This window comes from Arachis ipaensis, chromosome B8, assembly GCF_059453495.1.
Source record: "Arachis ipaensis isolate K30076 ecotype BB chromosome B8, ASM5945349v1, whole genome shotgun sequence".
In the NCBI taxonomy this organism is placed as follows: Eukaryota; Viridiplantae; Streptophyta; class Magnoliopsida; order Fabales; family Fabaceae; genus Arachis; species Arachis ipaensis.
Genome location: NC_142443.1, coordinates 63,514,696 through 63,533,371, shown reverse-complemented (window position 1 = coordinate 63,533,371; position 18,676 = coordinate 63,514,696). Strand labels below are relative to the sequence as shown.

The window sequence follows — 18,676 nt, the reverse complement described above, 5'->3', positions numbered from 1 at the left end:
TTGAGTGATCTTATTAGCTTAGATAAAGCAGGCAAGGCTGAGAAGGTTAAAGTAATACATGTAAAGGCTCGTGACCTGATTGAGAGGAAGAACAAAGCCACAGCTAAAAGGATTAACAAGGGCCAAAAGCAAGTAGTCTTTGAACCAAGAGATTGGGTTTGGGTACATTTGAAGAAGGAGAAATTTCCTACTCAAAGCAAGTCACTTGATGCTAGAGGGGATGGCCCATTCCAAGTGCTTGAGAAGATCAATGATAATGCCTACAAGATTGACCTAGCAGGTGAGTATAATGTCTCTGCTACTTTTAATGTTTCTGATCTCTCTTCTTTTGATACAGACATAGATTCGAGGACGAATCTTTTTGAGGAAGGAGGGAATGATACATGCACGGGAGGACAAATTGGGGAATTCTAAGGCAAAAGGGCAGAATGAAAATTTTACACTTCTAGAGGACCCCATCACTAGAGCACGTGCAAAGAAACTCAACGAGAGCTTTGGAAACTTGGCAGCACTTGTACATGAGGAGCTACATCAAGCTCTAACCAAGGGAGAAAGGACGAGGCCCATTGGGCTAAGTCAGGATGACAAGAGGTTGTTGGAAGATTTGATTTACTTCTGATTTGCTTAGTAGTTGATGAGCGGATAATTTATACGCTTTTTGGCATTGTTTTTAGTATGTTTTTAGTAGAATCTAGTTACTTTTAGGGATGTTTTCATTAGTTTTTATGTTAAATTCACATTTCTGGACTTTACTATGAGTTTGTGTGTTTTTCTATGATTTCAAGTATTTTCTGACTGAAATTGAGGGACTTGAGCAAAAATCAGATTCAGAGGTTGAAGAAGGACTGCTGATGCTGTTGGATTCTGACCTCCCTGCACTCAAAGTGGATTTTCTGGAGCTACAGAACTCAAAATGGCGCGCTTCCAATTGCGTTGAAAATTAGACATCCAGGGATTTCCAGTGCCAGAAACAAGTTGCAAAGTGGAGTTCAACACCCAAACTGGCACCAAAACTGGCGTTCAACTCCAGGAATGACCTCTACACGTGTAACACTCAAGCTCAGCCCAAGCACACACCAAGTGGGCCCCAGAAGTGGATTTATGCATCAATTACTTACTTCTGTAAACCCTAGTAGCTAGTTTATTATAAATAGGACCTTTTCCTATTGTATTGGATATCTTTGGATTATCTTTTGATATATTGATCACGTTTTGAGGGCTGGCCTCTCGGCCATGCCTGGACCTTCACTTATGTATTTTCAACGGTAGAGCTTCTACACTCCATAGATTAAGGTGTGGAGCTCTGCTGTTCCTCAAAGATTAATGCAAAGTACTACTATTTTCTATTCAATTCAACTTATTCCACTTCTAAGATATTCATTCGCACTTCAACCTAAATGTGATGAACGTGACAATCATCATCATTCCCTATGAACGCGTGCCTGACAACCACTCCCGTTCTACCTTCGATTGAATGAGTATCTCTTAGATTACTAATGCAGGGGACCGAGTCCGAGATATTGGGATCTTCGTGGTATAAGCTAGATTGATGGCGGCATTCATGAGAATCCGGAAAGTCTAAACCTTGTCCGTGGTATTCCGAGTAGGATTCCGGGATTGAATGACTGTGACGAGCTTCAAACTCGCGAGTGCTGGGCGTAGTGACAGACGCAAAAGGATAGTAAATCCTATTCCAGTATGATCGAGAACCTCCAGATGATTAGCCATGCAGTGACAGTGCATCGGACCATTTTCACAGGGAGGAATAGGATGTAACCAACGACAAAGGTGATGCCTCCAGACGATTAGCCGTGGTGTGACAGAACATTTGGATCATTTTCCCAAGAGAGATCGAAAGTAGCCATTGGCACCGGTGTCATCCTTACATAAAGCTAGCCATAGAAAGGAGTAAGATTGATTGGATGAAGATAGCAGGAAAGCAGAGGTTCAGAGGAACGAAAGCATCTCTACACCCTTATCTGAAATTCTAACCAATGAATTACATAAGTATTTCTATCCTTATTTTAGTATTATTTTCGAAAACCCCATTACTATTTTACACCTGCCTGACTGAGATTTACAAGGTGACTATAGCTTGCTTCATACCAACAATCTCCGTGGGATTCGACCATTACTCACGTAAGGTATTACTTGGACAACCCAGTGCACTTGCTGGTTAGTTGTGCGAAGTTGTGAACCATGGTATTGACATCATATTTTTTGGCGCCGTTGCCGGGGATTGTTTGAGTTTGGACAACTGACGGTTCATCTTGTTGCTCAGATTAGGTAATTTTCTTTTTGTTTTATTTTCAAAAATTTTTCAAAAATCTTTCAAAAATTTTCCTTTTGTTTTCGAAAAAAAAAATTTTTTAAAATAAAAATGTTTTCAAAAAAAATATATTTTTCTTCAGAATTTTTAAGAATGAATTCTAGTGTTTCATAAAGCATGTTGAAGCCTGGTTGGCTGTAAAGCCACGACTTTAGGGCATGTTAGACGTGTCATGTCTGGATTACATACTAAAGCTTGGCTGGCTATTAAGCCATGCCTGACCCTTTGATTGGAGCTTTAGACTAACATGGCAAGATTCCTGGAATTCATATTAAAAATTTTGGAATCCTTATTTCTCTTTTTCAAAATGAATTTCGAAAAAAAATTAAAAGAAAATACAAAAAAATCATAAAATCATAAAAATCAAAAATATTTTCGTGTTTCTTGTTTGAGTCTTGAGTCATGTTATAAGTTTGGTGTCAATTGCATGTTCATCTTGCATTTTTCAAAAAAATTCATGCATTCATAGTGTTCTTCATGATCTTCAAGTTGTTCTTGGTAAGTCTTCTTGTTTGATCTTTGCATGTGCATATTTTGTGTCTTTTCTTGTTTTTCATATGCATTCCTGAATTCTTAGTGCCTAAGCATTAAAGAATTCTAACTTTGGTGTCTTGCATGTTTTCTTTGCATTAAAAATTTTTCAAAATTATGTTCTTGATGTTCATCATGATCTTCATAGTGTTCTTGGTGTTCATCTTGACATTCATAGCATTCTTGCATGCATTCATTGTTTTGATCCATAACTTTCATGCATTGCATCATTTTTCTTGTTTTTCTCTCTCATCATAAAAATTCAAAAATAAAAAAAAATATCTTTCCCTTTTTCTCTCATCAAATTCAAAAATTTGAATTGACTTTTTCAAAAAATTTTTAAAATCAAGTTGTTTCTTATGAGTCAAATCAAATCTTCAATTTGAAAATCTTATCTTTTTCAAAATCTTTTTCAAAAATCAAATCTTTTTCAAATTTCTTAGTTATTTTCGAAAATTCCAAAAATATTTTTCAAAAATCTTTTTTCTTATTTTTATATCAAATTTTCGAAAATAACATCACCAATTAATGTTTTGATTCAAAAATTTCAAGTTTGTTACTTACTTGTTAAGAAAGATTCAAACTTTGAGTTCTAAAATCATATCTTGTGATTTCTTATGAATCAAGTCATTAATTGTGATTTTAAAAAAATCAAATCTTTTTCAAAACTAATTTCAATCATATCTTTTCAAAAAAAATATCTTTTTATCTTACCTTTTTCAAAAATTTGATTTCAAAATATCTTTTCTAACTTCCTAACTTCTTATCTTTTCAAAAGTTGTTTCAACTAACTAACTAACTTTTTGTTTGTTTCTTATCTTTTTCAAAACTACCTAACTAACTCTCTCTCTCTCCAATTTTCGAAAATATCTCCCTCTTTTTCAAAATTTCTTTTTAATTAACTAATTATTTCAATTTTTAAATCTTAATTTTCGAAAACTACTAACCTTTTTCCAAAAAAACTATTTTCGAAAATCACTAACTCTTTTTCGAAAATCATTTTCGAAAATCCTCTCCCTCTCTCATCTTATTCTATTTATTTATTCATCTACTAACATCTCTTCCTCACATCACTCACCAAATTCGAACCACCTCTTCTATCTGTGTTCGAATTTTTCTTCTTCTCTTCTTCTACTAACAATAAGGAACCTCTTTATTGTGACATAGAGGATTCCTCTTCTTTTCTTGTGCTCTTCTCTTTATTATGAGCAGGGATAAAGAAAAAGGCATTCTTGTTGAAGCTGATCCAGAACCTGAAAGGACTCTGAAGAGAAAACTAAGAGAAGCTAAATTACAACAATCCAGAGACAACCTTATTGAAAATTTCGAACAAGTAAAGGAGATGGCAGCCGAACCCAACAACAATAATGCAAGGAGAATGCTTGGTGACTTTACTGCACCTAATTCCAATTTACATGGAAGAAGCATCTCCATTCCTCAGCTAGTTTCTCTGATGCAGCAGAACTGCAAGTTTCTCTGATGCAGCAGTTTCTCTGATGCAGCAGAACTGCAAGTTTCATGGACTTCCATCTGAAGATCCTTTTCAGTTCTTAACTGAATTCTTGCAGATCTGTGATACTGTTAAGACTAATGGAGTAGATCCTGAAGTTTACAGGCTCATGCTTTTCCCTTTTGCTGTAAGAGACAGAGCTAGAGTATGGTTGGACTCTCAACCTAAGGACAGCCTGAACTCTTGGGATAAGCTGGTCACGGCTTTCTTAGCCAAGTTCTTTCCTCTTCAAAAGTTGAGCAAGCTTAGAGTGGATGTTCAGACCTTCAGACAGAAAGAAGGTGAATCCCTCTATGAAGATTGGGAAAGATACAAATAGTTGACCAAAAAGTGTCCTTCTGATATGCTTTCAGAATGGACCATCCTGGATATATTCTATGACGGTTTATCTGAGCTATCAAAGATGTCATTGGATACTTCTGTAGGTGGATCCATTCACCTAAAGAAAACGCCTGCAGAAGCTCAAGAACTCATTGACATGGTTGCTAATAACCAGTTCATGTACACTTCTGAGAGGAATCCTGTGAGTAATGGGACGCCTATGAAGAAGGGAGTTCTTGAAATTGATACTCTGAATGCCATATTGGCTCAGAACAAAATATTGACTCAGCAAGTCAATATGATTTCTCAGAGTCTGAATGGAGTGCAAGCTGCATCCAACAGTACTCAAGAGGCTTCTTATGAAGAAGAAGCTTATGATCCTGAAAATCCTACAATAGCAGAGGTGAATTACTTAGGTGAACCTTATGGAAACACCTATAACCCATCATGGAGAAATCATCCAAATTTCTCATAGAAGGATCAACAAAGGCCTCAACAAGGCTTTAATAATGGTGGAAGAAACAGGTTTAACAATAATAAACCTTTTCCATAATCCACTCAGCAACAGACAGAGAATTCTGAGCAGAATCCATCTAGCTTAGCAAATCTAGTCTCTGATCTATCTAAGGCCACTGTGAGTTTCATGAATGAAACAAGATCCTCCATTAGAAATTTGGAAGTATAAGTGGGCCAGCTGAGTAAAAGGATCACTGAAATCCCTCCTAGTACTCTCCCAAGCAATACAGAAGAAAATCCAAAAGGAGAGTCCAAGGCCATTGACATAACCAAAATGGCCGAACCCAAAGAGGGAGAGGAGGACGTGAATCCCAAGGGGGAAGACCTCCTGGGATGTCCAGTGATCAATAAGGAGTTTCCCTCTGAGGAACCAAAGGAATCTGAGACTCATCTAGAGACCATAGATATTCCATTGAACCTCCTTATGCCATTCATGAGCTCTGATGAGTATTCCTCTTCTAAAGAGAATGAGGATGTTACCGAAGAGCAAACTGCCAATTTTCTTGGTGCAATCATGAAGCTGAATGCCAAATTATTTGGTATTGAGACTTGGGAAGATGAACCTCCCTTGTTTACCAATGAACTAAGTGATCTGGATCAACTGACATTGCCTCAGAAGAAACAGGATCCTGGAAAGTTCATAATACCTTGTACCATAGGCACCATGATCTTTAAGGCTCTGTGTGACCTTGGTTCAGGAATAAACCTCATGCCTCTCTCTGTAATAGAGAAACTGGGAATCTATGGGGTGCAAGCTGCTAAAATCTCATTAGAGATGGCAGATAATTCAAGAAAATAGGCTTATGGACAAGTAGAGGACGTGTTAGTAAAGGTTGAAGGCCTTTACATCCCTGCTGATTTCATAGTCTTAGATGCTGGAAAGGAAGAGGATGAATCCATCATCCTAGGAAGACGTTTCCTAGCCACAGCAAGAGCTGTGATTGATGTGGACAGAGGAGAATTGATCCTTCAAATAAATGAGGACAACCTTGTGTTAACAACTCAAGGATCTCTCTCTGCATCCATGGAGAGGAAGCAAAAAAAGCTTCTCTCAAAGCAGAGTCAAACAAAGCCCCCACAGTCAAACTCTAAGTTTGGTGTTGGGAGGCCACAACCAAACTCTAAGTTTGGTGTTGAACTCCCATATCCAAACTCTAAGTTTGGTGTTGGAGAGTCTCAACAATGCTCTGAACATCTGTAAGGCTCCATGAGAGCCCACTGTCAAGCTATTGACATTAAAGAAGCGCTTGTTGGGAGGCAACCCAATTTTTATTTATCTAACTATATTTTTCTTAGTTATATGTCTTTATAGGTTCATGATCATGTGGAGTCACAAAATAAATATAAAAATTGAAAACGGAATCAAAAACAGCAGAAGAAAAATCACACCCTGGAGGAAGCATCTGCCTGGCGTTCAACGCTAGAACAGAGCATGGTTCTGGCGCTGAACGCCCAAAATGGGCAGTATCTGGGCACTGAACGCCCAAAATGGGCAGCATCTGGGCGCTGAACGCCAGAATTGCATCCTGGAGAAGAGCTGGCGCTGAACGCCCAGAACAAGCATGGTTCTAGCGTTCAACGCCAGAAATGGGCAACAAATGGGCGTTGAACGCCCAAAATGGGCACCAACCTGGCGCTGAACGCCCAGAGTTGTGTGCAAGGGCATTTTACATGCCTAATTTGGTGCAAGGTTGTAAATCCTTGAACACCTCAGGATCTATGGACCCCACAGGATCACCTCAGGATCTGTGGACCCCATAGGATCCCCACCTACCTCCACTCAGTTCTTCTTACCCCTCTTTCACACAATCTCATAAACACTCTTCCCCAAAACCCTTCACCAATCACCTCAATCTCTCTTCCCTATCACCATTTACCACTCACATCCATACACCCACCTACCTTCAAAATTCAACACCTCTTCCCCACCCAATCCCACCCATATGGCCGAATACACACATCCCTCCATCTCCTCCATATCTTCTTCTTCTTCATCTATTCTTTCTTCTCTTGCTCGAGGACGAGCAATATTCTAAGTTTGGTGTGGTAAAAGCATAAGCTTTTTTTTTTCATTACCATTGATGGCACCTAAGACCGGAGAAACCTCTAGAAAAGGGGAAGGGAAGACAAAGGCTTCCACCTCCGAGTCATGGGAGATGGAAAGATTCATCTCAAAGGTCTATAGCTCAGTGGTAGAACATGTGGCTGCAAATCAAGAGATCCCTGAGATACCTCAGGGGATGCATCTTCCTCCACAAAACTATTGGGAGCAAATCAACACCTCCCTAGGAGAATTAAGTTCCAACATGGGACAATTAAGGGTGGAACATCAAGAGCACTCCATCATCCTTCATGAAATTAGAGAAGATCAAAAATCAATGAAGGAGGAGCAACAAAGACAAAAAAGGGACATAGAAGAGCTCAAGGACATCATTGGTTCCTCAAGAAGGAAACGCACCCATCACTAAGGTGGACTCATTCCTTGTTCCTACATTCTCTGTTTTTCACTTTCTATGTTAAGTGCTTATCTATGTTTGTGTCTTCACTACATGATCATTAGTAATTAGTAACTATGTCTTAAAGTTATGAATGTCCTATGAATCCATCACCTCTCTTAAATGAAAAATGTTTTAATTTAAAAGAACAAGAAGTACATGAGTTTTGAATTTATCCTTGAACTTAGCTTAATTTTATTGATGTGGTGACAATGCTTCTTGTTTTCTGAATGTATGCTTGAACAGTGCATATGTCTTTTGAAGTTGTTGTTTAAGAATGTTAAATATGTTGGCTCTTGAAAGAATGATGACTAGGAGACATGTTATTTGATAATCTGAAAAATCATAAAAATGATTCTTGAAGCAAGAAAAAGCAGCAAAGAACAAAGCTTGCAGAAAAAAAAATAGGCGAAAAAAAAATAGAAAGAAAAAGCAAGCAGAAAAAGCCAAAAGCTCTTAAAACCAAGAGGCAAGAGCAAAAAGCCAATAACCCTTAAAACCAAAAGGCAAGGGTAAATAAAGAGGATCCCAAGGCTTTGAGCATCAGTGGATAGGAGGGCCTACAGGAATAAAATCCTGGTCTAAGCGGCTAAACCAAGTTGTCCCTAACCATGTGCTTGTGGCGTGTAGGTGTCAAGTGAAAACTTGAGACTGAGCGGTTAGAGTCAAGGTCCAAAGCAAAAAAAAGAGTGTGCTTAAGAACCCTGGACACCTCTAATTGGGGACTTTAGCAAAGCTGAGTCACAATCTGAAAAGGTTCACCTAATTATGTGTCTGTGGCATTTATGTATCCGGTGGTAATACTGGAAAACAAAGTGCTTAGGGCCACGGCCAAGACTCATAAAATAGCTGTGTTCAAGAATCATCATACTGAAATAGGAGAATCAATAACACTATCTGAACTCTGAGTTCCTATAGATGCCAATCATTCTGAACCTCAATGGATAAAGTGAGATGCCAAAACTATTCAAGAGGCAAAAAGCTATAAGTCCCGCTCATTTGATTGGAGCTATGTTTCATTGATAGTTTGGAATTTATAGTATATTCTCTTCTTTTTATCCTATTTAATTTTCAGTTGCTTGGGGACAAGCAACAATTTAAGTTTGGTGTTGTGATGAGCGGATAATTTATACGCTTTTTGGCATTGTTTTTAGTATGTTTTTAGTAGAATCTAGTTACTTTTAGGGATGTTTTCATTAGTTTTTATGTTAAATTCACATTTCTGGAATTTACTATGAGTTTGTGTGTTTTTCTATGATTTCAAGTATTTTCTGACTGAAATTGAGGGACTTGAGCAAAAATCAGATTCAGAGGTTGAAGAAGGACTGCTGATGCTGTTGGATTCTGTCCTCCCTGCACTCAAAGTGGATTTTCTGGAGCTACAGAACTCGAAATGGCGCGCTTCTAATTGCGTTGGAAAGTAGACATCCAGGGCTTTCCAGCAATGTATAATAGTCCATACTTTTCCCAAGTTTAGACGACGCAAACTGGCGTTCAACGCCAGTTCTCTGCCCAATTCTGGCATCCAGCGCCAGAAACAAGTTGCAAAGTGGAGTTCAACGCCAAAACTGGCACCAAAACTGGCGTTCAACTCCAGGAATGACCTCTACACGTGTAACACTCAAGCTCAGCCCAAGCACACACCAAGTGGGCCCCAGAAGTGGATTTATGCATCAATTACTTACTTCTGTAAACCCTAGTAGCTAGTTTATTATAAATAGGACCTTTTCCTATTGTATTGGACATCTTTGGATTATCTTTTGATCTATTGATCACGTTTTAAGGGCTGGCCTCTCGGCCATGCCTGGACCTTCACTTATGTATTTTCAACGGTAATGCTTCTACACTCCATAGATTAAGGTGTGGAGCTCTGCTGTTCCTCAAAGATTAATGCAAAGTACTACTGTTTTCTATTGAATTCAACTTATTCCACTTCTAAGATATTCATTCGCACTTCAACCTGAATGTGATGAACGTGACAATCATCATCATTCCCTATGAACGCGTGCTTGACAACCACTCCCGTTCTACCTTCGATTGAACGAGTATCTCTTAGATTACTAATACAGGGGACCGAGTCCGAGATATTGGGATCTTCATGGTATAAGCTAGATTGATGGCGGCATTCATGAGAATCCGGAAAGTCTAAACCTTGTCCGTGGTATTCCGAGTAGGATTCCGGGATTGAATGACTGTGACGAGCTTCAAACTCGCGAGTACTGGGCGTAGTGACAGACGCAAAAGGATAATAAATCCTATTCCAGTATGATCGAGAACCTCCAGATGATTAGCCATGCAGTGACAGCGCATCGGACCATTTTCACAGGGAGGAATAAGATGTAACCAACGACAAAGGTGATGCCTCCAGACGATTAGCCGTGCTGTGACAGAGCATTTGGATCATTTTCCCGAGAGAGATCGAAAGTAGCCATTGGCACCGGTGTCATCCTTACATAAAGCTAGCCATAGAAAGGAGTAAGATTGATTGGATGAAGATAGTGATGACAAGTCATCCTAGCCCATTTTAGCTAGTCTTTTTCTTTAGTTTTCATTAGAATTATGCACTTTCTTGAGCTACAAGCAAGCTAATTGAGTAGATTTTCATGTTTCCCTTGATTGAACCAACCATATGTGAATTCATGCCATTTCATGAGGTTTTGAGCCATATTTGTTGCATATTGTGGAAGATTGAATACCTCATGATTTTGAGCAAAGCTTTGATTAGTTTGGTTGATCAATGATAGGTGAAGAAGGCTTGGAGAAAGGTTGAAGCAAAGAGGAATGGCTAGGAGTGAAGAAAGGACAATGGAATAAGTGAAAATTGAACCGGGTTGCATGAAGTTAGCCCCAACGTTAGCCCCCTAACTTGGAGGCTAACGTTGGGCATGTAAATCACTCCCTGGAAGTGGCCAACGTTAGCTCCAACGTTAGCCCCCTAATTTGGAGGCTAACGTTGGAACTTGAGAGTTTCTCCCCTGGGCACCAACGTTTGCGCCAACGTTAGCCCCCTAACTTGGAGGCTAACGTTGGCACTTGAATCACAAAGGAGGAAGGCCAACGTTTGTGCCAACGTTAGCCCCCTAACTTGGAGGCTAACGTTGGCACTTAAAATACAAAGAGGGAAGGCCAACGTTTGCGCCAACGTTAGCCCCCTAACTTGGAGGCTAACGTTGGCGCCACTAGCAATAAGCATTGCCAACGTTAGGGTCAAAGTTAGACCCCTAACGTTGGCACCAACGTCCAAACCAGGAAATCAAGCTTGCTGCTATGAAAAGTTAGGGGCAAAGTTAGACCCCTAACTTTGACCCTAACGTTGAGATCATCTTTGGCCAACTTCAAAAACCGGTTCAATTGGTTCACTTCGGTTCTTCTTCAATCTTCAAAGAGCAATCAACCAAGGCCTCTTTCAACCCAATTCCACCAAGAACAAAGGCCCAACTCAAGGCTTGAAGATCATTTTGGAAAGTGTATAAATAGGATAGAATTCAAGTTATTAAGGGAGCTTTCCTTTTAGAATTTTCAGAATAGTTTTTGGGAAGCTTTTGTTACTGAGTGAACTTGAATTTCTTTGTTTTCCTTTTACTTGCAATTTCATTTTACCTTTGTCTTGGATCTTGGATTGGAGAATTGAAGAAATTCTGTTTCAATCTCAATCTTGGATCTCTCTGTTTCCTTTACTGTTAATTGAATTAGCATTTCCGTTTCTGTTACTTGATCTTCATCTCTTTTCTTTGCAATTTACAATTTTCTTGCTATTGTTCTTGTTGGATCTAGGAAGGCATTGAGATCTAGACTTGGTTTTCTAGTCTCTGGATCCTGAGATCTGAATTTCTCATTTCAATTCCCTGTTTACTGCTTCTTATGTTCATTTACTTTTCTGCTTTATTTCCGGTTCAATCCCAATTCCCTTTTATTCTTCTGTTTGATGCAATTTAGTTTTTCCTTGTTTAAATTCTGCAAATCCACATCCCAATTCCCTTTACATTCCAAGCAATTTACATTTCTTGCACTTTAAGTTTCTGCAATTTACATTTCTTGCACTTTAAGTTTCTGCCATTTAATTTCTTGTTCTTTAAGTTTCAGCAATTTACTTTCCCGCTCTCTTTAATTTCATGCAATTTACATTCTGTAAATCACAAATCACCCAACCAACACTTGATTCGCTTGACTAAATCAACCACTAAACTAAAATTGCTCAATCCTTCAATCCCTGTGGGATCGACCTCACTCCCGTGAGTTTTTATTACTTGATACGACCCGGTACACTTGCCGGTTAGTTTTGTGATGTTTTGTGAGAGATTCGTTTCTCATCAAAATATCTCATCAAGTTTTTGGCGCCGTTGCCGGGGATTGATTAGATTGACAATGATTAAGTGAGGTGGTGATCTAGATCAAGCACTTTTTCTTTATTTTTCTTTAAGTTCAACTAACCCACTAACTGTTTGAAGTTTTGTCCCAACCGGCTACATCCAATTTTCAAGAGAATCACTGTGTTTTCTGTTGATTGATTTATATGTCACAGGGAAGGAGGAGTTTCTGAGAAAGAAGAACATCACAACATGAAGCCACAACTCATTACACTAATAGAGAACAATTGTTCCTATGGTGGAAATCCCTTGGAGGACTCTAAACAGCACCTATCCATTTTTCTGAAAACTTGTGGGGCTGTCAATATCAATGGTGTAGACCATGATACCATTAAGCTCTTGCTATTTCCATTCTCACTGAAGGATGAAGCGGCACAATGGCTTGAAACCTTTCCCCAAGGAAGTATAACTAGTTGGGATGAATTGGTTGCCAAGTTTCTAGCCAAATTTTCCTCACCCCAACAACACATCAGGATGAAAGAAGGAGTACATCCATTCATACAAAGAGAGGAAGAACCACTGTTCAAAGCATGGGAGAGATACAAGAAATCAAATGACAAGGTGGATTTTCGAGCATTCTATGAAGGATTAACCTCCGAAACAAGAAAAGCAGTAGATTACTTCTCAGATGGCCTACTCAAGGCAACAGCAACCATCCAAGGAACTGCAGAGTTCAGTGACAAAAGAGCCAATAACCAACACTCAATTGAGACGCCACGGAATGCAATTTCAGAAAAGGAAGTAATGAATCTTGAAGGAGTAAGAGCAATCATGAATCAAAACAAGCAGCTACACCAGCAAACTCAGCAGCACTTGGAATCAATAGCTAGACAAATTGATTCTCTACATTCTGCCACAGTGAATGCACAATTTCCACCATGGAAACCACATTCTTATTTAAGAATGAGGGAACCTCAGAATCATGAACAAAGGGACCTCAACTATAATAACCCCAACTTTCCAAACCTGCAAAAACACCACCATGCCAACAAAAATCACTACACACTACCCCAATATACACATCTCCAACCCTATCCTACCTCACCACCTGCCCAAAATGACTTACATCAATCACCACAATTAACACAGTCACAACCAGTCCTAAACTTCCAAAAACTCTATGTTCTAGAAATGATGATGGAAAGGCTTATGAAAATTCAAGAAATGACATTAATAGAGCAGGAGGACATAAGGAAAAACCAGGAGGCATATCTCAAGAGAATTGAAAGGTACATGGAACAAATGGTTCAAAACCCTGCTAAACTGGGTGAGAGAGAGGGAAATATATCCCTAAGAGCCAATGAAGATGACTCAAAGAACAATGAAAAAGCTGCTGAGTTGAAAGGGAAAGCAGTTATGGAAAACAAGGAAAAGCCTACGATAAGAGGAGGAAACCAAAGGCAACAGAGACCTCAACTTCCATGATCAGAGGATGAAGGATGTCAAGCTAGTGACAATAAAAGAGCGCTTGTTGGGAGGCAACCCAACCCGAGGTAGTTTTCTGTTCATAACTATTTTAATAAAAAGGTTAATTAGTTTATCTATAATGCAAGAAGCTAAGTTTGGTGTTGCACACCAAAACAATCTAAAGGAGAATGCAGGATTCTAAGTTTGGTGTTTCACCAAAATCCCATTATAAAACACATTCTCACTTCTTGCATAATGTAGGCTTCAAGCATACTGGATGTACTAGTTAGCCATTTTACTGTTTTTCTTAGCTTCCAGTTCTTTTACTTTTGAAAAAAAAAAAAAAAAAAAAAAAGAAATTATCACACATGGTTAATCCGATGCATTGGCAAGGTACTAAGTTTGGTGTTCCCACACCAAAGTAAGTTCAAAAAGCCCACAAATAAATCATGCAGATTAACCATTATTTCCAAGTGCTTGGGGAACAAGCAACTTTCAATATCATTGCAGAGGTCCATACAAGCTGTTGGAAGGATTAAAGCATCATCAACCAAAGAAACAAAAGATGAATCTAGAGGACAGCAATGATGATGATGAGAAGAAGGAAAGCAAGTAAACTTCAACAGGTTGTATTGTTAAGTCATTGTTTTGCATCAAATATTGCTGTAATTGAAAGTTGAATTGTATTCTGATCTGCCCTGCCTATCTGCATAGCATAGTTTCTTTTTTTTATTTACCCCTGCCTGCATAGCATAGTCTTTCTTTATAATTCAATAAGCAAGGTGTCTGATCATTCACAACATTCTTATCTTCAAAACTTGTTTGCACTCCATTTTCAAGAAATGCATCACATGAAAGTTCTTTGAAAAGAAAGATTGAGGAATTAAACAATTTTGAGGCAAGCAAAAGATTAGGAAAAGTGGTGGTTCTGGTTATATGATTTTGTATTGAGGTTGCATGCTTGTGAAAACTTGCATGGGAGCTCATAGGCGGGACATGAAGTTCAAAGAAGTTTTGTGGAGATTCTCAAAAATTTATTGATCCAAGAAGCAGCAAACAAAACAAAAGAAAGAAAAGAAAATACAAAAACAAAAGAAATATGGCCCAAGGCTCTGAGCATCAATTACTAGGCAGAAAAAGAAAGAAAGAAACAAAAACTCAAAGAGTTGTTATCCTAGTAAATGCTTGTGGTTGAAGTGTGTCAAGGAAAGAGGCTTGAGCAAGTAAATCCTCAGGGGTGCTTCAACACCTAATACCTTAAAACCAACTGGTTTAGGAGTATTGATTGAAAGCTTATCTAAAGAGCCGCCTTGAGACATGATACTTAGAGTCGAGGCCAAAGCACATAAACTATAAGCTGCTTCAAGGTGATTACATATAAAGAGATCTCCATGACACCATTTGGATGAAAATCCTAAGACCTACGACTCCCAATATGTAAGGACTAGTGAGCACTGAAGCCCTTGCATGAGCATATGATTTAGAATTTATCCCACTGATACTTGATCACTTCACTCACTGCACTTTACAAGTGTTCCTCAATCCATCTTAATTGAAAGAACCTTGGAGCATAATTCATTTCTTGCTTGGGGACAAGCAAGCTTTAAGTTTGGTGTTGTGATGACAAGTCATCCTAGCCCATTTTAGCTAGTCTTTTTCTTTAGTTTTCATTAGAATTATGCACTTTCTTGAGCTACAAGCAAGCTAATTGAGTAGATTTTCATGTTTCCCTTGATTGAACCAACCATATGTGAATTCATGCCATTTCATGAGGTTTTGAGCCATATTTGTTGCATATTGTGGAAGATTGAATACCTCATGATTTTGAGCAAAACTTTGATTAGTTTGGTTGATCAATGATAGGTGAAGAAGGCTTGGAGAAAGGTTGAAGCAAAGAGGAATGGCTAGGAGTGAAGAAAGGACAATGGAATAAGTGAAAATTGAACCGGGTTGCATGAAGTTAGCCCCAACGTTAGCCCCCTAACTTGGAGGCTAACGTTGGGCATGTAAATCACTCCCTGGAAGTGGCCAACGTTAGCTCCAACGTTAGCCCCCTAACTTGGAGGCTAACGTTGGAACTTGAGAGTTTCTCCCCTGGGCACCAACGTTTGCGCCAACGTTAGCCCCCTAACTTGGAGGCTAACATTGGCACTTGAATCACAAAGGAGGAAGGCCAACGTTTGTGCCAACGTTAGCCCCCTAACTTGGAGGCTAACATTGGCACTTAAAATACAAAGAGGGAAGGCCAACGTTTGCGCCAACGTTAGCCCCCTAACTTGGAGGCTAACGTTGGCGCCACTAGCAATAAGCATTGCCAACGTTAGGGTCAAAGTTAGACCCCTAACGTTGGCACCAACGTCCAAACCAGGAAATCAAGCTTGCTGCTATGAAAAGTTAGGGGCAAAGTTAGACCCCTAACTTTGACCCTAACGTTGAGATCATCTTTGGCCAACTTCAAAAACCGGTTCAATTGGTTCACTTCGGTTCTTCTTCAATCTTCAAAGAGCAATCAACCAAGGCCTCTTTCAACCCAATTCCACCAAGAACAAAGGCCCAACTCAAGGCTTGAAGATCATTTTGGAAAGTTTATAAATAGGATAGAATTCAAGTTATTAAGGGAGCTTTCCTTTTAGAATTTTCAGAATAGTTTTTGGGAAGCTTTTGTTACTGAGTGAACTTGAATTTCTTTGTTTTCCTTTTACTTGCAATTTCATTTTACCTTTGTCTTGGATCTTGGATTGGAGAATTGAAGAAATTCTGTTTCAATCTCAATCTTGGATCTCTCTGTTTCCTTTACTGTTAATTGAATTAGCATTTCCGTTTCTGTTACTTGATCTTCATCTCTTTTCTTTGCAATTTACAATTTCCTTGCTATTGTTCTTGTTGGATCTAGGAAGGCATTGAGATCTAGACTTGGTTTTCTAGTCTCTGGATCCTGAGATCTGAATTTCTCATTTCAATTCCCTGTTTACTGCTTCTTATGTTCATTTACTTTTCTGCTTTATTTCCGGTTCAATCCCAATTCCCTTTTATTCTTCTGTTTGATGCAATTTAGTTTTTCCTTGTTTAAATTCTGCAAATCCACATCCCAATTCCCTTTACATTCCAAGCAATTTACATTTCTTGCACTTTAAGTTTCTGCAATTTACATTTCTTGCACTTTAAGTTTCTGCCATTTAATTTCTTGTTCTTTAAGTTTCAGCAATTTACTTTCCCGCTCTCTTTAATTTCATGCAATTTACATTCTGTAAATCACAAATCACCCAACCAACACTTGATTCGCTTGACTAAATCAACCACTAAACTAAAATTGCTCAATCCTTCAATCCCTGTGGGATCGACCTCACTCCCGTGAGTTTTTATTACTTGATACGACCCGGTACACTTGCCGGTTAGTTTTGTGATGTTTTGTGAGAGATTCGTTTCTCATCAAAATATCTCATCAGATAGCAGGAAAGCAGAGGTTCAGAGGAACGAAAGCATCTCTACACCCTTATCTGAAATTCTAACCAATAAATTACATAAGTATTTCTATCCTTATTTTAGTATTATTTTCGAAAACCCCATTACTATTTTACACCTGCCTGACTGAGATTTACAAGGTGACTATAGCTTGCTTCATACCAACAATCTCCGTGGGATTCGACCCTTACTCACGTAAGGTATTACTTGGACGACCCAGTGCACTTGCTGGTTAGTTGTGCGAAGTTGTGAACCATGGTATTGGCATCATGTTTTTTGCGCCATTGCCAGGGAAAGAAAGAGCAATGAATTTTACATAATCAAAGTGTAATCACAATTTCGTCCACCAGTAGTATTTTTAGGATTTCAATATTTAAATCAAATCTGATCTAATCTAATAAGATCAAATCTGATTTTAAATTAGTTATCTTATCTTTAGGAGATTTAAATTAAGTTATCTTATCTTATCTTTTAGTTAGTTTGTTAGGGACCTATTTAAACACCTTTGCTGAGACAATTTACACAACTTTGATGAATAAAATTTTTAGTTGCTTTATGCACATTTTTCTTTGTGATTAAGTGAGGTGAGTGATTTGCTTCGCTTGTTGCATGAAGAAGATTGAAAGATCCAACACTAAAGTAAATCTGTGCGCTAATCTCTTTCAATTTTTGTCTCTCTGATCTAGGTTATCAAGGATAGGTTCTTTGAAGGTCTCGTAGGGAATCCCTTCTGATGACCTAGGTTGCTAAAAACAGGTTTCTTAGAGGTCTAGTAGGAAAACCCCTTATCTATCCTTTTATGTTTTCGCTGTGTCTTTTTGTGTCATTGTTTTTCTTATCCTCCTTCCAACCCTTCCTGTTGGGACTTTAATACTTCAAATTTATTAAACTCTCTAAGCCCCCAATAACTTCTTATCAATGATTTTGTATGATTGTGTTGTATTTGCTGCTGGTTGTATTGATGAATTCTAAGTTTGATGGTGATTGTTGTTAAAGTGTTGAAAATTATGAGGTTGTTGTAATTATAATTGTAATTGTGCTAATGATGTAAATCATAATAAATCATGAAATGATGTGCTCTTGGGGCTATAATCTTGTTTGATACAATTGTATATGACTATAAGATAGTAGGATCAATGATGGTTAGAGGTTAGAAATCTAGGGAATCAAGTTTGGGTATTAGAACTTTAGGAAAGCATGTTGCAAAAATTCTGCAGAGTTTTGGACAACAACTTAAAATGAATTCTGGGAGCATTCTAGCCAGTCTTTATAAGCAAAATTACTTTTCTAATAAACTTCAAGAAGTCAATATTATCCCATAAAAAATTTCAAAGAATTTGGTCAAGTGATTTGGGAGATATTTCTCAAAATTTGGTAGTCACTGTTGAATTTTCTGTTTTTTTTTTTTAGTTTTGCAGTGTCATTTTTCAGCCACTAGAACGTTCGATTTACTTAACATCTTAAGTTGCTACCAAAGGGATTTTGAAGGTCTGTAAGTATAGTTTAGTTGAGTATAAGTTTTATGATCATAGCTATTCGTAAATTTTACTTGGAAGATGGGTTGCTCGCTGAAAATTCTGAACTGGTTTATGAAAAGAGGGCATAACTTCCAGTTAACAATTAATTAATCAAATGAAGTGATATGAACCTGAACTTGTTTTGTTTGAAACTTAGGTGTGTTGAGTGTAACCTCACCAAAGATTAGAAGCTTTAGGTTAGAATTAGATTTTTAATGGTT

The 18,676-nt window shown here is 38.3% G+C and overlaps 1 non-coding gene across 1 annotated transcript; it reads right to left on the bottom strand.

Moving 5' to 3' along the window:
* Positions 1–4,611: 4,611 nt before the first annotated feature.
* On the bottom strand, positions 4,612–4,719 carry LOC148548340 (small nucleolar RNA R71). Its single transcript, XR_015897911.1, has one exon. It is a non-coding gene; the product is annotated as a small nucleolar RNA R71 (small nucleolar RNA).
* Positions 4,720–18,676: the final 13,957 nt, after the last annotated feature.